The sequence below is a fragment of the Lissotriton helveticus genome, chromosome 6, assembly GCF_964261635.1.
Source record: "Lissotriton helveticus chromosome 6, aLisHel1.1, whole genome shotgun sequence".
NCBI classification, from domain to species: Eukaryota; Metazoa; Chordata; class Amphibia; order Caudata; family Salamandridae; genus Lissotriton; species Lissotriton helveticus.
Window position 1 is genome coordinate 2109926933 of NC_136067.1, and position 25843 is coordinate 2109952775.

The following is a 25843-nucleotide window of genomic DNA, read 5'->3' on the forward strand; positions in this document are numbered from 1 at the left end:
ACTATGCCTGCAGGTCTTGGCTTGGGGAAAAGTTGTTTGCCCCATTCCACCCATGGACGGGGGAGCACGCATAAACACAGCCCTGTCGCGCACCACAACCAGAGCATTCTTGGAGCATCTTTTGGCTGCTTTCTGCGTAATCAGGACCGCTACATTGATGTTGATGGTGTTGTCCAGTAAAGTTTGGATTTTGCTGCAAACATCTTCTGGTGGCCAGGTAACTGTCTAAAGCTTTGTTACAATGGTCTGTTTCAGCCCACATTTTTAATTTCCTTGTAGGCATATCTGTGCCATTTTAGGAGGTTCCCGGCTCCTGCTAAAGTGGGTGCCATATTGTAGAATGTTTGTACCTTTCTATGTTGTTTTCACCAGTTTGCCTTCTCACATTTATTTTAATTTGTTTTTATTTACCAGTGTCTTTACTCCCACAGGGAAGTTTGCGGGGTTACTGGACCCCGGGTAGCGTTTTATTTCTTCCACCTTTTCAGGCCATTACACGCTGGGAAGCATCGGACCTCGGACATGCCCCCCTTGCATGGTGGGCGGTTTAGAGCCGCTGCCAGCACGTTCACCACACTGGCGCACCAATGGCAAGGCCATCAGCACCCATCCATGCCATGACTGCGCCTAGCACCATACCCCCCGGTGGTTTGAAGCCCCATCACCCCCAGAGGAGATGCTATACTCGTGAGGCGCTACTAGCGCTAGCAAGGGTGGTAACGGCATCAGAACTGAGCCAGGTTCTATGACTAATACCCTTAACTTGACTTAAGGGCTGTAATAACTTGCTGGAGAGCTTTCAAACTTGTGGCAATGGTAACTCCTGATCTGTTCCAGGCAAAAAAGTGCACCCGTTACATTGCTTTCAATGCAACGCGTGCACGTTTTGGCGATTTCCTTGTGGGAGCGCGTGGGGCCATATGCTTCAATTACTTACCGGTAATTGCATTACTCTGAGTCCTACTCCCTCGCTTCCCTTCCTTACGAAATTGAGGCATCCCTGCCTCACCAGACACCCGTACCCACATGATTTGTCACGTGGGGGCTATATATAGCCCCCAGCCCCCTCATACCTCCTGTAATACCACACAGATCGAAACCATACCAAAAGGTTGGCCTGGACCTTCAGGGAGGGAGGGAGGGATGTAAGTAAGGGAAGCGAGGGAGCAGGACTCAGAGTCATGCAATTACCGGTAAGTAATTGAAGCATTACCTCATCGTCCCTCCCTCGCTTCCCTTCCTTACGAAATTGAGACGTACAAAGCCAAACAGGACAACCAAAGAAGGCATGCAAAATACAGGTTTATTAAAAAACACAGAAGACCAGGGGAAAAATCACTATTCAGGAATCATAGTGGAAAGAACCCTGTGTCCAAACACATCAGTACAGTCAACCTCCTGGCCAATCCTGTAATGAGAGGCAAAGGTCAGCGGGGAAGCCCAGGTGGCAGCCCGGCAGATCTCTGAAATGGAAGCCCCTTGGACCTCCGCACAGGAAGCAGCCATGGAGCGAGTGGAACAACCCTGAACCCCCAAAGGAGAAAGGTGTCCCCCCTCTTTGTACGCCAAAGAAATCAGAGAACGAACCCAACGACTCAAGGAAGGAGTAGAAGGACGCAAACCCCTATTCACAGGACCAAAATTAACAAAAAGGGAATCTGAGAGACGGAAAGGATCGACCCGCTCCAAATAGACCAGGAGAGCCCTCCTAACATCCAAAGAGTGAAGCCGCACCTCAGACTCCGAGGACGGGGAACCAAAAAAGGAAGGAAGAACCAACTCCTGATCCCTGTGGAATTGAGAGTCCACCTTAGGACGAAAGGAAAGAATAGGACGCAACACGATCCTGTCATCAAAAACCCGACAAAAAGGGTGTTTGGAAGAAAGAGCCCCCAGTTCACTCAGGCGGCGAGCAGATGAAATGGCCACCAAAAAGAAAGTCTTGAAGGACAACAGGCGCAGATCCACAGAAACCAACGGCTCAAAGGGAGATGACATCAAGGCGTCCAAGACCAGAGAAAGATCCCAGGTCGGAAAATGCCGCCGAGGGGCAGGAAGAACGTTACTCAAACCCTTAAAAAGGCGACTGACCAACCCCTCAGAATCCGAGAGATTGCCCCAAGAGCTCCTAAACGCCCTAATCGCAGCCCACTGCAAACGAAGGGAAGACACCTTCAAGCCCAAGGAAGCACCCTCCTGAAGAAACAGCATCACCTCAAACAAAGAAGAGGAAGAGGGGTCCAAACCTTTGACAAGACACCACCGACTGAAAGAACGCCAGTGCCGTAGGTAAGACTTGTTGGTCGAAGCGCGTCTAGCCGCCTGCAGAGTAGAGGTCAAACCAGCCGGAACCCCACGTCGCAGAAGACCTAGGCGTTCAACCTCCAAGCCGCCAAGCGCATCCGGCCCAGAACATCCTGTTGAAACGCCCGGAAGACCAAAGGGGGAGGAGACAGAGGCAGCAACCACTCCACCTCCGACCTCAACTCCACCAGGAGAGGAAACCAGGAGGCACGAGGCCACGCCGGAGCCACCAGAATCACAGAAGCCCCCGAGGACCGGACCCTCAGCAGGAAGCGGAGAAGAAGGGGGAAAGGAGGAAACGCATACAGAAGCCCGCGGGGCCAAGGGCAAGAGAGAGCATCCACCGCCCAGGCCGACCCCTCCCGACAGCGGGAGACAAACCGGGACACCAAGGCATTTCCCACATCCGCAAAGAGGTCCACCACCGGAACACCCCAACGCAACGTCAGAGCCACAAACAACTCCCGACGAAGGCAGAAATCCACTGACGACGGAATGGCCCTGCTGAGGGCATCCGCCCGGGAATTGGACACCCCCCGAATATGGATCGCCGAGAGAGCCAACAGATGAGATTCCGCCCAAACAAACAACCGCCTCGCCACAAGGGACAGAGAAGAGGACCTCGTCCCCCCCTGCCTGTTGACGTAAGCCATGGCCGTGACGTTGTCCGTCCTGACCAGGACCACGGAACCCAGCAGAAACTGGGAGAAGGCCAACAGAGCCAGACGGACAGCCTCCAACTCCCTCCAGTTCGATGAAATCCTGCTCTGAGCGGGAGACCAGAAGCCCCTGGACTGATGAACCCCCAGCCAGGCCCCCCAACCCGAGAGGCTGGCATCGGTCGTCACCACAACCGGAGCCGGAGGAGAGAGAGAGACACCCTTCAGCAAATGATCCCGAACCAGCCACCAACCCAGAGAAGACCTGATCTGAGGGGAAACCGGGATCGGAGAAGAGAGGGGAAGGCAATGGGGAGACCAATGCGCCAGAACATGAGCCAACAGTGTGTGTAAATGAAATCTGGCCCAAGGAACCAGAAACACCGTGGCAGCCATATCCCCCTGAACCTGCAGCCAACATGCCGCCACCTGCACCGGACCGGACAGCAGAGACAGGATGTGAGACTGAATCTTGACCACCCGAGCCTCGGGCAGAGTGACCACTCCCAAATCTGTCCGAAACCTGGCCCCAATGAAGAGACGATCCTGGGAAGGAACAAGGAACGACTTGCCCAGATTGACAAGAAAGCCGTGCCCCCTCAAAACGGCCAGCACCAAGTCTGTGTGATCGACAGTCAACTGGAAAGAGGGAGCATGAACCAGCCAGTCGTCCAGATAAGGATGTAAAAATATCCCCTGACAGTGGACCAGGGCCACCAAGGGGGCCAAGAGCTTGGTGAAGACCCGAGGGGCGGACTTCAGCCCGAATGGCAAAACCGCAAACTGGAAGTGGAAGCCGCCAACCGCAAAGCGAAGAAACTGCTGATGAGTCCGAGCCACAGGAACGTGAAGGTAGGCGTCCTGTAAATCGATAGACGTCATGAAGTCCCGGACCCCCACCAACGGAATGATGGACTGCAAAGTCACCATCTTGAAGTGAACGGTCCGAACCCAACCATTCACCCTCTTCAGGTCCAGAACCGGCCGTAATCCCCCTGACACCTTCTGGACCAGAAACAAAATGGAATAACATCCCAGACCTCGCTGCGCCAGCGGGACCGGAACGATCGCCTTCTTTGACAGAAGATCCCGAACCCCTTCCAGTAGAGCCTCCCTCTTGGATGGAGACTTGGGGATAGGAGTAAGGATGGTGCCCCAGCCGGGCCGAACGGCGACAAAGTCGATAATATAGCCTCTCCTGACAATAGTCAATGCCCAGCGATCCCTTACATCCAGCTGCCAAGTGTCCAGGAAAGACATCAGCCTCCCGCCCACAGGACCCGAGGGCGAAACACAGTCGACGTCAGGACTTCCTCTTGAAGGTATCCGCCGGAAGCTTGGGACCAGGCAAGGCCGAAGATTTCCTGGGCCTGAAATGGCGTTGACGAGCAGAAAAGTTCCTGGAGGACTGGCGGGAAGACTGAAAAGACGCAGAGGAGGAAGGAGCAGGATTCCAAAAACGGCGAGAACCAGAGGAAGACGCCTTGCCCTTGTAAGGCAGAGCATGCTTACGGTCCTTGAATGCCTTAGTGACCATACTATCCAGCTGGTCACCAAAGAGCAACTTGCCATCAAAGGGAATCTTAAGGAGTGAGGACTTCTCCGAAGAATCAGCCTTCCAGTCACGCATCCACAAGTTCCGACGAGCCAAAACCAAGGAGCCAGAGGTCATGGCCGCAGAGCGAAGAACATCTGAAGAGACGTCAGCCAAGAGCTTAGCCTGCTGCTCCATGTGGACAAGCAAGCCAGAGCAGTCCGACTCCTCCTGAACAGCCGTGGCCAGCTTGCCAAAGTCAGACACCAAAGATTGCGCCGCATACGCCGAGTAGATACCAGCACGTAAAGACAAATTCCCAGCGGAAAAGGCCTTCTTCAGCGCACCATCCACCTTTTTATCCGTGGCATCCGAAGGTGAACAATCCTCAGGATTAATAGAAGTGCGCCCAATAAGAGTGGCCAACATGGCATCCACCTTCACAGAGTGAGGAAGAGAGACCTCCCCCTCCTCCAGGGAATAAAGCTTCTGCAAAAAGCGAGGAACAGAGGAGCGCTCAAGGTCCCGCCATTCCCCCGAAATCAAGTCTTTGATGCGACCATGAAAGGGCATAGAGAGTTCAGGAGGCTTAACATATTGGGGATAAATGTCCCCGGACCCCATGGGAGCAGCAAAAGGAGAAAACCCCAAGTTCTCCCTGATGTGCTGGAGAATAGCAGGCACCTCCTCCCTACGCACAAACTTCCCCGAAGACGTAGAAGGCATGGCAGAGTCCGAAGAAGAAGAAGACGAGTCCTCAGAGGGAGAGACCACCGGACCCCCCGCAACACGAGAAGACCTGCGTCATGGCTTAGCACCCCTCACCTCCAAAGCACGAGACACAGCAGCCTCAATCATGGACTGCACCTCAGAAGCAGACAGGAGGGCAGAAGAATCCACCGGACCCTGGGACCTGGTCCTACGAGCCGGGACAGGCACCTCACCATCCTCATCAGAGGAGGACAAAACCCTCAAGCGCTTCGAAGTCCGTTTAGCCATAGTGAAACTGACAGGGTAGAAAGCCGAGGCAAGCCCTTAAATAATGTGTAACACAGTCCCAGCCGGGAGAAAACCAATAGAATCAAAGGATACACGAGGCAACCAATAAAGAAGCCTCGCAGACAATGAAACCAATCACCAAAAACATAAAAATGTATAAAAAACGACCTCAAATGAGGCCCCTACCGCATAGGAGCATCGGAAACAGCCAGCCGAGAAGCTACAGCACATCCGCCAGCCGCCGCCTCCATTCCGGCCATCCGAACCGGAACCACAGTCCCAGCCACTCAGGGCCGGTGACTCCGTCACCCGGAACCCGACCGTCCAGCCGCCGAGAAGTGCACCGCAAAAACACCTAATGCGGTGGGGAAGGCTCGCATACACCAGGTCGGCGCCGCCAGACCCAGGATGGCGATAGCAAGTGAGGGAGAAGCCCTCAAGATAGAGAAAATGACCGCAGCTCCGCAGAACGGCCAGCGCGTGGGACGCGCGTCTCACAGTGGTGAGACAGAAAAAACCAGGAGGTATGAGGGGGCTGGGGGCTATATATTGTCCCCACGTGACAAATCACGTGGGTACGGGTGTCTGGTGAGGCAGGGATGCCTCAATTTCGTAAGGAAGGGAAGCGAGGGAGGGACGATGAGGTAATGGTCGCAGGCTCCCGCAAAGGAAGCGCTGCCTGCTCTTGGCCGCACCCCCCACCCACTTGCACATGGCACGTGTGAGCGCTTTCACACGTGGGTAGTTTCAGATAGATTTCTGCAGCTCAGCAGGCTCAAGGGCTTTATTACAGAGTGAGCTGGGCACTTTTTCACCTTCCTGCTGCACTTTTGTTTAATATGGTACTAGAGCTTGTTGGCTGTCTTGGTGGTTGGGAGAAGTGTTAAGTGGAAGAGGACCACAATATCTTTCTTCCTAAACGGTTATGATGAGCACTGCTTCTTCTGGGTTCGAACAACACGCCATAGTCTCCAGATCGGTGACTTTATTTTCTTTGCTTGACGTACACCACCCGGAGCGATTTCGCTGAAGTCAGCACTACCGCTGGTTCTCTGTGGCTGGGGACCCTTGTGTCCTGCTGCTGGTCCTGCTTGGCTTGTGACCCCTCGTGTCCTGCCACTGGTCCTGCTTGGCTGGTAACCCCTGGTGTCCTGCGGCTGGTTATCTGTGGCTGGTGACCCCTCGTGTCCTGCCGCTGGTCCTGCTTGGCTGGTGACCACTCGTGTCCTGCCGCTGGTCCTGCTTGGCTGGTGACCCCTCGTGTCCTGCCGCTGGTCCTGCTTGGCTGGTGACCGCTGGTCCTGCTTGGCTATTGACCCCTTGTGTCCTGCCGCTGGTCCTGCTTGGCTGGTGACCCCTTGTGTCCTGCCGCTGGTCCTGCTTGGCTGGTGACTTCTCGTGTCCTGCCACTGGTCCCGCTTGGCTGGTGACCTCTCGTGTCCTGCCACTGGTTCTCTGTGGCTGGTGACCCCTCGTGTCCTGCCGCTGGTTCTCTGTGGCTGGTGACCCCTCGTGTCCTGCCGCTGGTTCTCTGTGACTGGTGACCCCTCGTGTCCTGCCGCTGGTTCTCTGTGACTGGTGACCTCTTGTGTCCTGCTGCTAGTTCTCTGTGACTGGTGACCCCTCGTGTCCTGCCGCTGGTCCTGCATGGCTGGTGACCCCTCGTGTCCTGCCGCTGGTCCTGCATGGCTGGTGACCCCTCGTGTCCTGCCGCTGGTTCTCTGTGGCTGGTGACCCCTCGTGTCCTGCCACTGGTCCTGCTTGGCTGGTGACCCATCGTGTCTTGAAGCTGGTTCTCTGTGACTGGTGACCCCTCGTGTCCTGCCACTGGTCCCGCTTGGCTGGTGACCTCTCATGTCCTGCCACTGGTTCTCTGTGACTGGTGACCCCTTGTGTCCTGCCGCTGATTCTCTGTGACTGGTGACCCCTCGTGTCCTGCCGCTGGTTCTCTGTGGCTGGTGACCCCTTGTGTCCTGCCGCTGGTCCTGCTTGGCTGGTGACCCCTCGTGTCTTGCCGCTGGTCCTGCATGGCTGGTGACCCCTCATGTCCTGCCGCTGGCCCTGCTTGGCTGGTGACCCCTCGTGTCCTGCCGCCGGTCCTGCTTGGCTGGTGACCCCTCGTGTCCTGCCGCTGGTTGTCTGTGGTTGGTGACCCCTCGTGTCCTGCTGCTAGTTCTCTGTGACTGGTGACCCCTAATGTCCTGCCGCTGGCCCTGCTTGGCTGGTGACCCCTCGTGTCCTGCCGCCGGTCCTGCATGGCTGGTGACCCCTCATGTCCTGCCGCTGGCCCTGCTTGGCTGGTGACCCCTCGTGTCCTGCCGCTGGTCCTGCTTGGCTGGTGACCACTCGTGTCCTGCCGCTGGTCCTGCATGGCTGGTGACCCCTCGTGTCCTGCCGCTGGTCCTGCTTGGCTGGTGACCCCTTGTGTCCTGCTGCTGGTCCTGCTTGGCTGGTGACCCCTCGTGTCCTGCCGCTGGTCCTGCTTGGCTGGTGACCCCTCGTGTCCTGCCGCTGGTCCTGCTTGGCTGGTGACCCCTCGTGTCCTGCCGTTGGTCCTGCATGGCTGGTGACCCCTCATGTCCTGCCGCTGGCCCTGCTTGGCTGGTGACCCCTCGTGTCCTGCCGCTGGTCCTGCTTGGCTGGTGACCCCTCGTGTCCGGTTGTGCAGCGTGTGAAGAGAGCAGGGCGTTCACCCTGCAGCGGGCTCACCCTTCCTCCTGCAGCGCCTCTCTGCTCTGGGACAGCTGTGCGCTTGCAGGTGGTGCCAGGATGGCGGTGGTCGTTCGCCAAGCCCTACAGGCAGCCCTGAAATGAGGGCAGGCTCGGGGCTGCTTCTTAATGGGTGTCTTGAAGCTGGTTCTCTGTGACTGGTGACCCCTCGTGTCCTGCCACTGGTCCCGCTTGGCTGGTGACCTCTCATGTCCTGCCACTGGTTCTCTGTGACTGGTGACCCCTTGTGTCCTGCCGCTGATTCTCTGTGACTGGTGACCCCTCGTGTCCTGCCGCTGGTTCTCTGTGGCTGGTGACCCCTTGTGTCCTGCCGCTGGTCCTGCTTGGCTGGTGACCCCTCGTGTCTTGCCGCTGGTCCTGCATGGCTGGTGACCCCTCATGTCCTGCCGCTGGCCCTGCTTGGCTGGTGACCCCTCGTGTCCTGCCGCCGGTCCTGCTTGGCTGGTGACCCCTCGTGTCCTGCCGCTGGTTGTCTGTGGTTGGTGACCCCTCGTGTCCTGCTGCTAGTTCTCTGTGACTGGTGACCCCTAATGTCCTGCCGCTGGCCCTGCTTGGCTGGTGACCCCTCGTGTCCTGCCGCCGGTCCTGCATGGCTGGTGACCCCTCATGTCCTGCCGCTGGCCCTGCTTGGCTGGTGACCCCTCGTGTCCTGCCGCTGGTCCTGCTTGGCTGGTGACCACTCGTGTCCTGCCGCTGGTCCTGCATGGCTGGTGACCCCTCGTGTCCTGCCGCTGGTCCTGCTTGGCTGGTGACCCCTTGTGTCCTGCTGCTGGTCCTGCTTGGCTGGTGACCCCTCGTGTCCTGCCGCTGGTCCTGCTTGGCTGGTGACCCCTCGTGTCCTGCCGCTGGTCCTGCTTGGCTGGTGACCCCTCGTGTCCTGCCGTTGGTCCTGCATGGCTGGTGACCCCTCATGTCCTGCCGCTGGCCCTGCTTGGCTGGTGACCCCTCGTGTCCTGCCGCTGGTCCTGCTTGGCTGGTGACCCCTCGTGTCCGGTTGTGCAGCGTGTGAAGAGAGCAGGGCGTTCACCCTGCAGCGGGCTCACCCTTCCTCCTGCAGCGCCTCTCTGCTCTGGGACAGCTGTGCGCTTGCAGGTGGTGCCAGGATGGCGGTGGTCGTTCGCCAAGCCCTACAGGCAGCCCTGAAATGAGGGCAGGCTCGGGGCTGCTTCTTAATGGGTCTTCAGGACCACGGTACTGATTTACCAATGGAAAGAAAGAGGTGGATTGCTCACTTCGAGGCACTATGATGGAGTTTTAAAAACCTGGAGGTGAGCTCCCTAATGTTTTTTCTTGTTGTACCTGTTTGCGTCATAATCTCGCAGCAATTAGGCACACATGGCATCCTTTTGGAAAACCAGCTGGTCGTGCATTTAATAAGTCCTTTACTAATGTTACAGCAGTGTTTTCTGTCATTTATTGGGTCAGAGGAAGTTGTACTGAACAAAATATGGTTTTCCTGATTGACCGTAAAATGAGATTACCCACTTGCTCCTACCGACCCCATTTGGTAGAAACTTCTCCAGTTTGGTGACTTGCCAATTTAACGGTGAGATGCCTTTTTTATTTAAAAATTATGATTTTTTTTAAATTTAAATATGATGGTCTATTTCTCAATTTAGTTTAAACACTTCAGTTTTGAGTATTCTAAAGTTTTGCAAGATATGTTTGTCACGGCTTTTTCATGTGGCTGAAAGCAGCAGCGTCACCAGCAGCGACTGGAGATCATGACTGTGTTTTTAACACCAACTCATGGTTAAGGTTGTCATGATTGAAATCTGTTTTTTGCGCAATATGAAACAATAGTTTTCTGTTAAAAGGAACTTCTTTAAGAGGAACAAGCCATTGCATGTAAAAACAAGCATTGGCATAGCCAATAGGTGTCGTCTTTGGGACCTTATAATTGTTTAGTTATGCAACAGTTGTTGTTGCACCAAGGACATTGTGCTGGATATCTAAACACTTATAAGGTCCCAAAGACAAGACCTATTGGCTATGCCAATGCTTGTTTTTCAATGTATAGACTTTTGCAGCAAACACGGCAACCGTGCTTTAGCTTAAAATGTTTAAAGTTAAAGCGCGGGTGCCGCCATTGCTGCAAAAGTAAACAAAGAGAAAGCAAATGACAGCTGCTTGTTTTTTTTCAATGTATTTACTTTTGTTATAATGGTGGCTCCTGCAGTTTAGCTTTAAACCTCTTTAGCTAAATCGCGGGTGCCGCAATTCCTTCAGTCAAAAGTAAAGAAATAGAAAATAAAGGCCAGGGATGCATTTTTTTCTATTTATTTACTTTTGAAGCAATCGTGGCACCCGCACTTTAGCTTAAGATGTTTACAGCTAAAGTGGACGTGCTGCAATTGTGAGAAAAGTAACGAAATTTGATAAAAAGGGTGCTACCGAGTTCGACGAGTGGCATATAGGAAAAGAAAGGTGCGGCTACCATTATTGCAGCTAAGGTGTGCTGTGCTGGGTAAAAACAAAAATATATTCGGGCAGAGTGTGCAGGCAGGAGTAAGTGATTTAAGAAAAGAGTGCTCACAGATAGTAATTAAAATATGTAGAGTAACGACACATGTAACAGCGGCTGTCCTCATGAGAGGTTACAACAGGAGAAAGGGAGGTACTAAGGAAGGACACATAAGCTTATTAATGAATAAAAAGGCACCACTTACAAAGGTCACTAACAGGAGCTAATTGAAAAGATGGGAGGAAAATGGGTGGAGCTTCAAGTCCATATCTGAATACAGAAAGTCTCGACGAGACAGCGCAAGCGCAGCCTAGGCGAGACCTAAAAACGAAAAGAAAGCTTTTTCATTTTTGAAAAGGCATCCTGTTTCCTTTAAGGACAACAGCCTGCATTGTTTTTTTAAGTGCTTTATTTAAAAAGCAGTCATAGACATGGTAGTCTCCTGACCCCATCAGGCCACCATCCCAATGAGTGCCAACCATTCTCCATAGGTCGTAAATTGCGACCTGCCTCATGAATATTAATGAGGCAGTGTCTGAGGCACTGTTGTACATCGGATTTTGTGACTCGCAAGTTGCGAGTCGCTAAAATTGCAATTTCGGAGTTGAAAAGCTGAAGTTTGTACATATGGCCCAGAGTTCTTTTGCTAATCATTAGTGCTCGCAGCCACAGCTACCCAGGGCTGGGCTTGAGGTTTAAAGAATGAGTCTGACTGGACCCAAGATGTATTCGTGAGTGTCCTGCACAATAAGGCCCCCCACCATATCATACAGTACCCCCAAATCCTCACAATGCCCCTTTCACTTTCAGCCACATTGTCCTGCTCAGGCTTAAAGTCCTGCATTTGAGGAAATAATCGTTTTTTAAAGTGATTCATTGCACCCTAATGCTTTGAATAATGAAACAGAAGGGCTGTGAATGTTGGCTTGTTCACTACGGCTGTTCTGTCGCAGTGATTCGGGTGTCGCTCAAAACACCTCGGGGTGCAGCGCGTTGGCACCATCGGGCACAAACCCCACTGTAAGAGCTGATGCCCCAGCAGTGATTGACACCTGATGGCTCTGTCACCCTCTGATGCCCGGAACCCTTCACATGTTAAAGGTTTGCTTCTCTCACTCCCTGTGCTGATAATAGTGGAGGTAGCCGCACGTCATGTGGTTGTGGGTGAACTGTCCATGCACCTAAAATTGTACATTTTTGTTCGGTAAAGAAGATTCAGTAATATGATTTCAGCCAGATTCCCCCATGCACATGTTCAGCAGGTGCATAAACCAACCAAGCTATCTTACTGGCTTTAGAACAAGTGACCTGCATGTGATCCACAGACCCCCCCAGCAGGCACTGGCCTTCCTGACCTCTCTCAGTGGGACTGGACTGTGTAATCTGATGTTATCCACAGACCACCCCAGCAGACCCTGGTCTTCTGACCTCTCAGTGGGACTGGACTGTGTAACCTGGAACCTGGTTTTATCCACAGACCACCCCAGCAAGCACTCGTCTTCTGACCTCTCAGTGGGACTGGACTGTGTAACCTGATGTTATCCACAGACCACCCCAGCAGGCACTGGACTTCCTGACCTCTCTCTGTGGGACTTGTATCCTGATGCTATCTACAGACCACCCCAGCAGACCCTGGTCTTCTGACCTCTCAGTGGGACTGGACTGTGAAACCTGCAGGTGACAGTTTATGGCAAGAGCTCTACTCACCTCTTTATTGACAGCTTCCCGAGCTCTTTCTGTCCAGCTACTACTTCTACTACTGGGAGAGGTTTTAAGGGTTTCAAGAATGATTCTACCTTTCGACTACAATCCACCCTGACACTCGCATGGCCCCCACAACTCACCCTCAGCTCCACCTCCTCTTTCTCCCATTCTTGTGTGTTAGGTGCTGCAAATGCAATATAATCATGCAAAGTAAACACTGAAATACAGTGCTGCAGACCCTGCAATGCATCCTCCTCAACGTCCAATCCCTCCACAAACACACAAACAGAAACCTGGACCAACACCACCTCGGGACCGGACATCGCCATCACCCCAAGGATACAAGATTACCAGGCAGGTACGCCCCACCCGCCCGGAGGAGGAATCGCCATCGTCCACAAATGCACCCTCCGCTTGAGCACACCCCCGACGAGCCCACAGACGTAATGGAACACCTTAACTTCAAGATACTGGCCAGCCATACCTCCACCCTCCGAGGAACACTCATCTACCGACCCCCTGGACCCCGCAGACTTTTCGCCAACTCCATCACGGACATCATCTCCTCGCATGCAATCGCGTCCACCAACTACACCCTACTGGGAGACCTCAACTTCAACTTCGCCAACCCAATTGGACTTCAGCACCACATCCCTTCTGGATAACCTCCACAACATTGGATTCCGCCAGATCGTGACCGAACCCACCTCTCAGCAGACACACCCTTGAACCCCTCTTCACAACAGGAAACTTCATCACCTTCAGCCACACCACAAAACTCCTGTGGACTGGCCCTCGGTGCGTCCACTTCACCTTCAGATCAACCCCCATTGACAGACACCAGCACCTGCTCCCACAAAGAAACTGGACCAGAATCACCAATGACCAGCTAAACCTCATCACTCAGCAACTCCACCCCAACCATCGTGGAACACGACGAGCCTACACCGCAGATTGAACCCTGCACAGATGGATCTCCGACAGTGCCAACACCATAGCCCCCTCAAGAAAAACAACAACACCCATGCCAAGAAGGCTAGATGGTTCACCACCGAACTTGAGAGTCCAGCGCACTTGCTCCCACCTCAAAAAGGCCTGGAGGAACACCAAATCCACAGAATGCCACAACAACTTCAGAGCCGCCACCAACTCATCAGAAAAACGAGGATAAAAGCGATTGAAGACAGAATCTCCACTCATTGCACACAACAGCAAAGTACTCTTCAACATCATCAAGGAGTTCGCCCACCCCACCAGCGAGTCTACTGACATCCCTCTCTCACAAGACCTCTGCGACAAACTTAGCACCTTTTTCCACCACAAATCAAGAGCATCTATGACTATGCTAGGCACCACGTCAGACTCCAGCTCTTCTACCTAAACGGCACAACACTGTTGCTATAGCGCCGGGACACCTCCTCGTGAGGTAGCTGTTCGCGCTTTATAAAACTCTGTATTATTAATGTATTACTTACTTTGAACAAAGACGACCAATACACAGAACCCTCACCAACCACCTCCAACACCCTGAAGCCAGCGATCGACAACTGGACAACCCCTCACCACCGAAGACACACTGAAGACGATGAAGTCAATCCACTCCGGGCACCCACGGACCCTGCTCCTACCACAATTTCAGAGCCGCTGACACCATCGCACCCATGCTCTGCCACACCATCAACCACTCCCTGGTAATAGCCTTGTTCCCTGGCGACTGGAAACATGCTGAGATCAACCCCCTCCTGAAGAAACCCTTGGCGATCCCCACCGACCTCAAAAACTACAGTCCCAGCTCCCTGCTCCTGTTCCCAGTGAAAGTCATGGAGAAAGCCATCAACAGCCAACTCGCCACATTCATCGAAGAGCACAACATCCTTGACTCCTCCCAATCCGGCTTCAGAAAAAACCACAGTATGGAAACTGCCCCTCCGCGCGACAGAAAACACCTGTACCTTACTGGACAAAGGAGAAACAGCAGCCTCCTCCCTCCTCGACCTCTCAGCGGCATTTGACACAGTCTCTCACCGCACCCTAATACGCAGACTCCACGACGCAGGGATCTAAGACAAGGCACTCGACTGGATCCACTCCTTCCTCTCCGGCAGAATGCAGTAGGTCAGACTCCCCCCTTTCCTCTTGGACCCCTAAACCTACCGAGTCCCCCAGGGGTCCTCCATCAAGCCATACGCTCTTCTTCGTCTACATGGGTCCACTCGCCCCCATCGTCAGAACCTACGACTCAACATTGTGTCATACGCAGACGACACCCATCTCCTTCTCTCCCTATCCAACGAACCCAACACCGCCAGACAACTTTTGAGAAGGCAGGGAAGCCGTCGCCAAATGAATGGAAAACAGCTGCCTACAAATAAACACCAACAAAACAGAAGTGCTCATCATGGGCCCAAACTCCGATGCTTGGAACGACACCTGGTGGCCCTCCGCCCTCAGAAGCCCACCCACGGACCACGCACGCAACCTGGGAATCATCCTGGAGTCAGAGCTCAAAATGGACCACCAGAGCAACTCCGTCTCGTCCTCCTCTTTCACACCCTCCTACGTAAGACCTTCAAATGGATCCCCCTTGAACACAGAAAGACCCGTTATTCAGGACCTGGTCACCAGCAAGCTTCACTACGGCAACGCACTCTATGTCGGAGTAAACAAAAACCTCACCGCAAGCTACAGAACATCAAAAACAGTCACAACCTGCCAAGACACTGCCACATCTCCCAGCACCTGCCCACACTCCACTGGCTCCTCATCGAAGCTAGAGTCACCTTCAAGATGCTAACCCATGCTTATAAGGCCCTCCACGCACGGGACCAGCAAACCTGAACAACCGACTCAATTCCACGCACCCAAAGGCCCCTACGATCAGCCCAGCTCTCCTACGACGCACCAGAAAGACCAGTTCGGGAGGCCGCTCCTTCTCCTTCCGTGCGGCCAGAGCCCTGAACGACCTTCCGCTCCTCCTCAGACAGATAACATCCCTCCCAATCTTCACAAGAAACCTCGAAACCTGGCTCTTCGACAGATCCCCTCCTTGATGACTAGAACCTTCAACCTCCCCACCCCCAGCGCCCTGAGACCCTTACGGGTGAGTAGTTGCACTTAACAAACACCTGATTGATTGATTGATTGATTTCTTACAGACGCTGCAATTTAAACTATGAGAAAAAAATTCTTTAAAGCATTATGAAAGCAGCACAAACACATCAAAGCCATTAAAAAATAAATAAACACTGACAAATGGATTCCACCCCCCACACCCACCCTCCACCTCGATGCCTGGATTCCATCCAGAGGAAACATTACACTGACACCCCATTGGCTCACTGGACCAGAGCACATGCATGGAGCCCCGCCCACAATACCCGTCATGTGAACCCACAACCGCAGACAATCTAACGTTTGAGCACGAAAATTACACATTATCGTTAAAAAAAGTGTTTTAAATAAACATCACATTACATCAAATCCGCTGTAAGATGACATCAGACCCCATACCTTATCATGACAGCTTCTAATATCCACTTCACAAGGATGAGAGGCTGAGACAGCCCTACTGGGGTCAAAGGTTGATGGCCTGATCACCATTGGCTTCTTTTAGGTGCAATAGTTATTGTACCTGATAAAATCAGGGACAGAAATGTATGTAGAGATGAAAGATAAAGATGGAACAAACAAAGGGGAGGGGGAGGGAACAGAGAGAAAGAGGAGGAGCGTGGGAGAGAGAAGGAGGCAGAGGGGAGAGAGGGAGGGAGAGAGGAGAGAGAGAGAGAAAGAGAGGGGTGGAGAGGGTAGAGAGGGAGAGAGAGGGAGGCAGAGGGGAGGGAGGGAGAGAGAGGGATGCAGAGGGGAGAGAGGGAGGTAGAGGGGAGAGAGGGAGGAAGAAGGGGAGAGAGGGAGAGGAAGAGGGGAGAGAGGAAGGCAGAGGGGGGGGAGGCAGTGGGGAGAGAAGGAGCGAGGGGGAAAGAGGGAGGCAGAAAGGGAGGGGGCGACAGAGGGGAGAGAGAGGGGGGGAAAGGAGGCAGAGATGAGAGAGGGAGGAAGAGGTGGGAGAGGGAGGCAGAGGGGGAGAGAGAGAGAGATGGAGGCAGAGGGGAAAGAGGGGGGCAGAGGGGAAGAGAGAGGGAGAGGGGAGAACGAGGCACAGGGAAGAGAGAGGCAGAGGGTAGAGAGAAGCAGAGGGGAGATAGAGGTAGGCAGAAGGGAGAGGGGGCAGAGGGATAGGACCGGCAGCGGCACCGGAACACCCGTCCCATTTATAGCCCAGTTTCACCGGCACAGGCCTGAGACCCTCTGGGAGCGGCCCCATTTTAGGTTTCGCCCAGCGAAGACCTGCGCATGCGCAGCTCTCGCTGGGAAAAATTCATGTTTTGGATAGTGGGGTTCGAACCCGCCCCTGTTCTCCATTGGCTGGCTTCCTAAACGGAGGCCATTCATTGGAGAACAGTGTTGTCCATCAATTTAGGACCGGATTGATGGGTGTGTTTTTTAGCTTAGTGATACTTTTCTACTCATTGGCTGAGAGAAAGGAAAACACGCCCCTCAATCCAAAAAATGACGGGCGTTTCTCTGAGCCATTTGTGAATGACCTCGGAGAAACATGGTGGTGTGGAGCGCTCCTCTCTTGCCTTCCGAGATCGTAAGGCAAGAAAGGAGCGCTCCACACCACCATGTTTCTACGAGATCATTCACAAATGGCTCGGAGAAACGCCCGTCATTTTCGGGGGGGAGCTGGCGTAACTCCGCCGTGAAACTTTATGGGAAACTCTCCATGCTGCAGTTGTTTCCTTGCTCTCTAACTTGTTCCTTTTGACTTGTTGTAGCTGCTTCGTGCTACATGTTGGAATGTGTGTTGCAAGAGAGGGGGTGCGAGCTGTGAGGCCCCCCGTTGTCTGCCAGCCTCAGGTGGAGCCCTCAGGGCCGAATGAAGACCCCTGCTTCCGGTGCCAGCACCCCCTTCCGGTGGCAGGCATGCGGCATTACATTAAGACAGGGAAAAACACGATAAACGTAAATCCTCACTACAGGCCTCACCAGGGAGCCAGAGGTGGGGACGGTTCACGCCCGAGCTGCAACTTTCCTGGATTTTGGGGTAGCCCCCGCCCTCATATCCCTACTGCCACCTCTGTGGACTCCTCCAGTGTCCCTTGACGCCTTGCAATAGTGTTTTCTCATATCCTCGCTGAAGCTGTGTGTGGAGCAGGTTGGCATGTCCACATTAAAGCGCCACATGTCTGCTCATCAGCCCGTGCCACCCTATAGTGCCTTGCGAGGCTGGTGCGCTTATTGGCGCTTGCCATACACAGGCCTTCCACGCCGTGGTGTCTTGGACAGAGCGCCCACGGTTACAGTCACCCTCATATAACGCAGGCCACAGACCGAGCTGTGTCTTGCTGCTGATACAATATTACAGCAGTCCTTCATTTGTAGACCTCGGGAGGCTGAAGGAGTGAGTTGGCCCTGCAGTTGCGCCCGTGCAGCACGGCTGGGCTCTGCTGTGCAGGAAGACTGTGTTTGCTTTTATATGTATGTATTTCCCCCCACACCATAGAAGTGCAAATGCACCGATGCCGGTGTGAACGGCCGCACAATTGTGTTCATATGCAGCCCCGGGCCACACTCTGTGCTCTGTGGCCTCAGGGCGCTGTAATCCCGCAGCGCTTCACAGGCCGAGCTGGAGTGAACTCACCGGTGCCAGGAATGCGCTGCTCGGCTTCTGTCAGGGCGGTGCCTGCAGAGTATAGCGCCTCGGGTTACAACTCTGCCGCCCTCATGCTCGTCAGCGTGTGCTCGCTGCTGTCCCGGCCCAGACTCTGGGGTGTCTCTGCAGGAACAGAGCTGCCTGGAACACCTGTAGGGTCATTCTCGATAGTGCCTCGAAGACAGCCTTCCCCCCAGAGTATAGCGCCTCGGTTTACAGCTCTGTCGGCCTCATGCTGGGGGTGTCTTTATGAACCCCCCCGCCTCTCAGCCTGTGCTCACTGCTGTCCCGGCCCAGACTCTGGGGTCTCTGCAGCGACAGAGCTGCGTAGAACTACTGTAGTGTGACACTATTAGTGCCTCGAAGACAGCCTTCCTCCCAGAGCTCGAGGCGCTGAGCTGATGTTTACTGGTGCTTAGGGCCATATGTATCAAGGTACCAATTAGCGATTCTGTAATAGCGATTTTTAAGAAATCGCTATTTCAGAATCGCTAACTAGTATGTATCAAGAAAATCGCAATTTTTTTTGCGATTTCTTGATATTCCTTAATTGCAAATTCGCAAATAGCGAATTCGCAATTAAAGAATACTTTCCCATTCAGTTCTATGGGCCAGGAGGCCCATAGGAAAGAATGGGAATTTATTCTCAATTTGCGATTCGCAATTTGCTGATCGCAAATTGAGAATTTCAAGGGTGCAGGGGTGTCCAAAGGATACCCTGTTGCACCCTTGAAATAAGCATGGGTGCACACGGGGTGCACATACATGCCCTAAGGGCATGTCTGTGCGTCTCATGGCACTTTGAAAAATGCTAAAATTGGCATTTTTCAAGAAATTCACAAATTACCACCAACTTGAAGTTGGTGGTCATTTGCGATTCCTTAGGGACAATAAGCAATTTTTTTTAGCTTCATACATTGCATTTAAGGATTCGCAAAATTTGTGATTCCTTAAATGCAATTGCAAAATAAGAAATCGCAAATTTTGCGATTACTTATTTTGCACCGGATTTTCATTCATACTAAGGGTGGGCGTAGTTCCCGAAGTAGCGCTACGCGAAGCTACGCGAACTGCACGTAGCACTACGCGAGCTGCGTATTAGCATGTTCGCACTGTGCAAGATGTGTTTTCAATGATTGCACAGTGCGGACAAGTATCCGGCACTGTGCAATCATTGAAAATGGCATCTTGCACAGTGCGAGCTGTAGTTTTCTGCTGCTCGAGTAGATTTTTACTCGAGCAGCAGCTTTGTCAACGCGAACTGGTAGTTTCTCACTGCGAGAGGTCGCGAGCATGCGCAACCGCTCGCAATGAGAAACCTGACCTCCCAGCGTTGAGAATCTCGCCGGGATGTCATTTTGCTTGCTCGCGGTCGTGAACATGATGTTGAGGACCGCGTGTGTTCGCACTGTGCTACGTGCAGCTCGCGTAGTGTGAAGTTGCGCAAAGTTTGCAAACTACGTGAGCATAGCGTAGTGCTTCGCCCAGGGTTAATTAATACATCCCATTTAGCAAATTCGCATTCGCAAAGGCCGAAATTCTGTGATTTTCGGCCTTTGCGAATGCGAATTTGTATGATACATATGGCCCTTAGAAACGTAGAAGTGACAGCGGAGGGGGGCGGCCAGGCTCTTTGCTCGGATACCTGCCTGGTCTCAGCTCGCTTCCAGTGCCCTCTTCACCTCTGACCTCCCCCGCTCCTCCTGGGGGGTGCATGCAGACTGTCTTTTGGGACAGAATGTTCTTGAATCTTACCCCTCTGCTCGCCTACCGTCTGTGCAGACACGAGGGGAGCGTGTGAGTTGGCAATCCCTGGTTTCTGCGCTCCTTCAACCACTCCCCCCTTCTTTAGGTAAAGTGCTTGGAATGGAAGCTGTGGGCACCAACCCTCCCTCCTTCAAGCCCATCCGGGTGCCTAGGGTCAACGGAAAGTGCTTTCCCTCACACCGGGCTGCACTTCATTGTAGTGACTGTCGAGCTGAGTCAGTCAGGCAGAGATGGCAGGGAGAGGTATTCACAAGAGGTTTGTGGTGTGGGGGTCCCTGTGCCCCCACCTTCCTAGGTGTACCCTTTATCTCCTGTCTCTTGAGGTTACCTGGCTTCACTTGGTGCAATGGTGATTTATATATGGGAGAGTGCAGTGCTGAATATGAGCCGGCGCTTTCCGGTGCTCAGCACCAACACTTAATCAACACCAGCGCTTGAGCTCCTGTTAAGGACACATTCATTTTTGGTTTGTATCTGGAGATTAAGTGATTCGTCCAGAATCACAGGCTGTGGAGCGAAAGCAGAGACCTGAACCTGGTTCCCAGCTCCTAAGTCTGCAGTTCTGGCCTTTACACCACATCCCCTCCCCACTTGTAGGGTTTGTATGCTCTCTGTTAGGCAGGCTAAAAAGAGAAATGTGCTGGTCGAAGCATCCGCCTGAAGAGAACATATCTTTTGTTACAAATTAACCCCTGGGAGGGCGGCAGAAGCCGCGCCAAGGTTCCGTTTGGGTTCGGCCCGAGGTTCGAAGAATACGTCGAGCCGAGCCGCAGCCATGTATCTGACTTAAAGTTGATTTGAGACTTCACGTGGTTCTCCCATGCTGAGTTTCGTTTTCTAGAGCTGATTAAACAACACCAGCGAAGTTGTTAAAATAATATAATAGAAAATTTTAAAAGAAGCATTGGCAATGTAATAGGTCTCGCATTTGCCAAAGTTTTAGCTATTGACAATGCAAATGACAATGCCTTTTATGCAAGTGTTTTGAAAAACCTGCAAGTGGTGGGCATTGTATTTATAGTTGTTGTTTACGAGAAACAAGGCTGGCAGTAACTGCACCTGTTTTACTTCGAGCCTTGCTTCTTGTAAGCAAGGACTATGTCTCATTTACAATTCCAATAGCTCAAACTCTCGCAAATGCGAGACCGGTTGCTTTGCAAATGCTTGTGTTACTTTTTGGTTTGGGAGAGTGTATGTTGTGAGCAGAGCCGGTGTGTGGATCTGTGTGCGTGTGGATGTGTGTGTGTGTGTGTAGCTCTGTGTGTGTGGCTCTGTGACTCTGTGTGTGTGTGTGTGTGGATTGTAAATGACAATGCCATTTATTTATCTGTTTTCAAAACCAACACATTAATAAAAATGTTGTCATTTACAATGCCAATAGCTCTAACTTTTGCAAAGGCGAGACCATTGCATTGTAAATGCTTGTTATTACACTAATTACATCACAAAGAAGAAGGGAACAAACTCCCCTCACTCAGTACCTTCCCAACCCCATCCCTCCCACACAGACAGCTCACACGGCGCGCGCACCTCACACAACTCACCTGCCGCAGATCACACGGCGCGCTCACCTGCCGCAGATCACACGGCGCGCTCACCTGCCGCAGATCACACGGCGCGCTCACCTGCAGCAGATCACACGGCGCGCTCACCTGCCGCAGATCACACGGCGCGCTCACCTGCGCTCACCTGCCGCAGATCACACGGCGCGCTCACCTGCAGCAGATCACACGGAGCGCTCACCTGCAGCAGATCACACGGCGCGCTCACCTGCAGCAGGTCACACGGCGCGCTCACCTGCCACAGATCACACTGCGCGCTCACCTGCCGCAGATCACACGGCGCGCTCACCTGCCGCAGATCACACGGCGCGCTCACCTGCCGCAGATCACACGGCGCGCTCACCTGCCGCAGATCACACGGCGCGCTCACCTGCCGCAGATCACACGGCGCGCTCACCTGCCGCAGATCACACGGCGCGCTCACCTGCCGCAGATCACAGGGCGCGCTCACCTGCCGCAGATCACACGGCGCGCTCACCTGCAGCAGATCACACGGCGCGCTCACCTGCGCAGATCACAGGGCGCGCTCACCTGCCACAGATCACACGGCGCGCTCACCTGCCGCAGATCACACGGCGCGCTCACCTGCCGCAGATCACACGGCGCGCTCACCTGCCGCAGATCACACGGCGCGTTCACCTGCCGCAGATCACACGGCGCGCTCACCTGCAGCAGATCACACGGCGCGCTCACCTGCAGCAGATCACACGGCACTCTCACCTGCAGCAGATCACACGGCGCGCTCACCTGCCGCAGATCACACGGCGCGCTCACCTGCGCAGATCACAGGGCGCGCTCACCTGCCACAGATCACACGGCGCGCTCACCTGCCGCAGATCACACGGCGCGTTCACCTGCCGCAGATCACACGGCGCGCTCACCTGCAGCAGATCACACGGCGCGCTCACCTGCAGCAGATCACATGGCACTCTCACCTGCAGCAGATCACACGGCGCGCTCACCTGCCGCAGATCACACGGCGCGCTCACCTGCCACAGATCACAGGGTGCGCTCACCTGCCACAGATCACACGCCGCGCTCACCTGCAGCAGATCACACGGCGCGCTCACCTGCAGCAGATCACAAGGCGCCTTCACCTGCAGCAGATCACACGGCGCGCTCACCTGCCGCAGATCACACTGCGCGCTCACCTGCCGCAGATCACACGGCGCGCTCACCTGCCGCAGATCACACGGCGCGCTCACCTGCCGCAGATCACACGGCGCGCTCACCTGCCGCAGATCACACACGGCGCGCTCACCTGCCGCAGATCACACGGCGCCTCATCTGCCGCAGATCACACGGCGCGCTCACCTGCGCAGATCACACGGCGCCTCACCTCGCAGCAGATCACACGGCGCGCTCACCTGCAGCAGATCACACGGCGCGCTCACCTGCGGGCAGATCACACGGCGCGCTCACCTGCCACAGATCACACGGCGCGCTCACCTGCCGCAGATCACACGGCGCCTCATCTGCCGCAGATCACACGGCGCGCTCACCTGCCGCAGATCACACGGCGCCTCACCTGCCGCAGATCACACGGCGCGCTACCTGCCGCAGATCACACGGCGCGCTCACCTGCACAGATCACACGGCGCGCCCACCCGTGCAGATCACACGGTGCGCTCACCTGCCACAGATCACACGGCGCGCTCACCTGCAGCAGATCACACGGCGCGCTCACCTGCCGCAGATCACACGGCGCGCTCACCTGCCGCAGATCACAAGGCGCGCTCACCTGCAGCAGATCACACGGCGCGCTCACCTGCCGCAGATCACACGGCGCGCTCACCTGCCGCAGATCACACGGCGCGCTCACCTGCCGCAGATCACACGGCGCGCTCACCTGCCGCAGATCACAAGGCGCGCTCACCTGCAGCAGATCACACGGCGCGCTCACCTGCCGCAGATCACACGGCGCGCTCACCTGCCGCAGATCACAAGGCGCGCTCACCTGCAGCAGATCACACGGCGCGCTCACCTGTCGCAGATCACACGGCGCGCTCACCTGCCGCAGATCACATGGCACGCTCACCTGCCGCCTATCACAGCGCTCATCTGCAGCAGATCACACGGCGCGCTCACCTCGCAGCACTTTGGTTGAAATTAGCTCGCCTGTCGGAGTCCAACATCCAGGGTTTAAGCGTCGCCCCCACCCGCAGCGATGTGAGAGGTTACAGGACGGACAGGGAGGGGCTGGCAGCATCCTGTAGTCATGAGCTCAGCAACTTCCTCACCCAGCCCCCACCCCCTGCTTCCTCTTGTCCTCTCCGCCCCCCCCCCCTCCTTGTGGTCTGTGGTGCGGCCTTCTGTAGGGACCTGTGAAGAGCCTTCCTGCCCCAAACACACCCCACACCCCTGCTTACCCGCCCCCCCTGTCCTGGCTGCACCCCTCGGATGCAGCACAGCCCTCCCCTCCCCCCCTGGAGCTCTTCCCTTGACCTTCCTCCTCCCATCCACAGACCCCCCCTCCCCACCCCCCACCCCCGGCCCGATCCACAAATTCCTGCTCTAGGGTCTGTTCACCTATTCTGACAGCCCCCATTGGTGCCCCCCATGCTTGAGACAGGGGGTGTTATATATAGCGCGGAGTTTACCCGAAGGGGCGCCTCTCTTCATATGCAGGACTTCGCAGCGCTCTGTGGTGGGAGGGACCATCTAGAGGGGCTTGTTAGCAACCCCCTCTGTGGCCTGACTATCTCTGTCTGTGGGGGGTCCCTTAGAACGACCCTGGCTCTGTCGCTGCCATTTTCGAACACAGACGGCATATGAAACTACAAGTCCCAGAATGCACCAGTGAATGTAAACGGTGCATTACAATCACACAAGGTTATACTGCAGCAGAAGGCTGACTCAAGATTGGGGTGATGAGTGGGGGGGTGGGGGGGCTCCCATGGACGTCAGAGTCTGGGGGCAGAGGGGAGTGTGTGGCCCCCAAACCCAGAGCACACTGCATAATGCACAGCCCCTGATGTGACGTCTACATGTGCGTGCACAGCACCCTGGCTGTGCAGTGAGACACTGTGCAGTGGGTGCAGCACTGAACCGCACCCGTGCTGCTGCCCTATGTGCTGCACAGGAGGACACAAGGAGGGGGCAGGAGAGGAGAGGACAGGAGACGAGGACACAGGGAGGGCACAGGGAGGGCACGGGAGTCTGACATGTACTGAGACACTGCAGTGAGTGTGCAGCACTGAACCGCACCCGTGCTGCTGCCCTATGTGCTGTACATGAGGATAGAAGGAGGGGGGCAGGGGCAGGAGAGGAAAGGACAGGAGAAGAGGGCACAGGGAGGGGCACAGGAAGAGGGAACTGGAGACGAAGGCACAGGTAGGGACACAGGAGGCAGGGCACAGCAAGAGGGCACTAGAAAGGAGGGCACAGGAGTCTGACATGTACTGAGACACGGTGCAGTGAGTGTGCAGCACTGAACCGCACCCGTGCTGCTGTCCTATGTGCTGTAGCATGAACAGAAGGAGGGGGGCAGGAGACGAGGGCACAGGAAGAGGGCACAGAGAGGGCACAGGAGGCAGGAGCCTAACGTGCAGTGAGTGTGCAGCACTGACCCGCACCCGTGCTGCTGCCCTATGGGCTGCACAGGAGGACAGAAGGAGGGGGGCAAAGGAGGCAGGGCACAGCAAGGGGGCACTAGAAAGGAGGGCACAGGAGTCTGACATGTACTGAGACACGGTGCAGTGAGTGTGCAGCACTGAACCGCACCCGTGCTGCTGTCCTATGTGCTGTAGCATGAACAGAAGGAGGGGGGCAGGAGACGAGGGCACAGGAAGAGGGCACAGAGAGGGCACAGGAGGCAGGAGCCTAACGTGCAGTGAGTGTGCAGCACTGACCCGCACCCGTGCTGCTGCCCTATGGGCTGCACAGGAGGACAGAAGGAGGGGGGCAAAGGAGGCAGGGCACAGCAAGGGGGCACTAGAAAGGAGGGCACAGGAGTCTGACATGTACTGAGGCACTGCACAGTGAGTGCAGCACTGAACCGCACCCGTGCTGCTGTCCTGTGTGCTGCACAGGAGGACAGAAGGAAGGGGGCAGGACATGATAGCACAGCAGGGAAGGGCACAGGAGAAGGGGGCACACAAGACAAGATCAGGAGGAGAGACAGCAGTGAGGGGCAGAGGAGGCAGGAGGCAGGGTACAGGAGAAGGGCACAGGATGAAGTGATATAGGAAGAAGGCACAGGAGAAGAGGGCACAGCAGTGAGGGGCAGAGGAGGCAGGAGGCAGGGTACAGGAGAAGGGCACAGGATGAAGTGATATAGGAAGAAGGCACAGGAGAAGAGGGCACAGCAGTGAGGGGCAGAGGAGGCAGGAGGCAGGGTACAGGAGAAGGTCACAGGATGAAGTGATATAGGAAGAAGGCACAGGAGAAGAGGGCACAGCAGTGAGG

The 25843-nt window shown here is 54.8% G+C and overlaps 1 protein-coding gene across 2 annotated transcripts in view; it reads right to left on the reverse strand.

Moving 5' to 3' along the window:
- LOC144764077 (uncharacterized) overlaps nt 1-23584 on the reverse strand; it is an 86194-nt gene extending 62610 nt beyond the window's left edge. The window contains exon 1 of one of the 2 annotated variants that reach the window (XM_078650240.1): nt 23525-23584. The gene's annotated coding sequence lies outside the window, so the exon portion shown is untranslated. Of the gene's footprint in view, nt 1-21472; nt 21503-23524 lie in introns of those variants that run through there. The other variant, XM_078650239.1, reaches the window with a different exon arrangement.
- Between the last annotated feature and the right edge of the window lie 2259 nt (nt 23585-25843).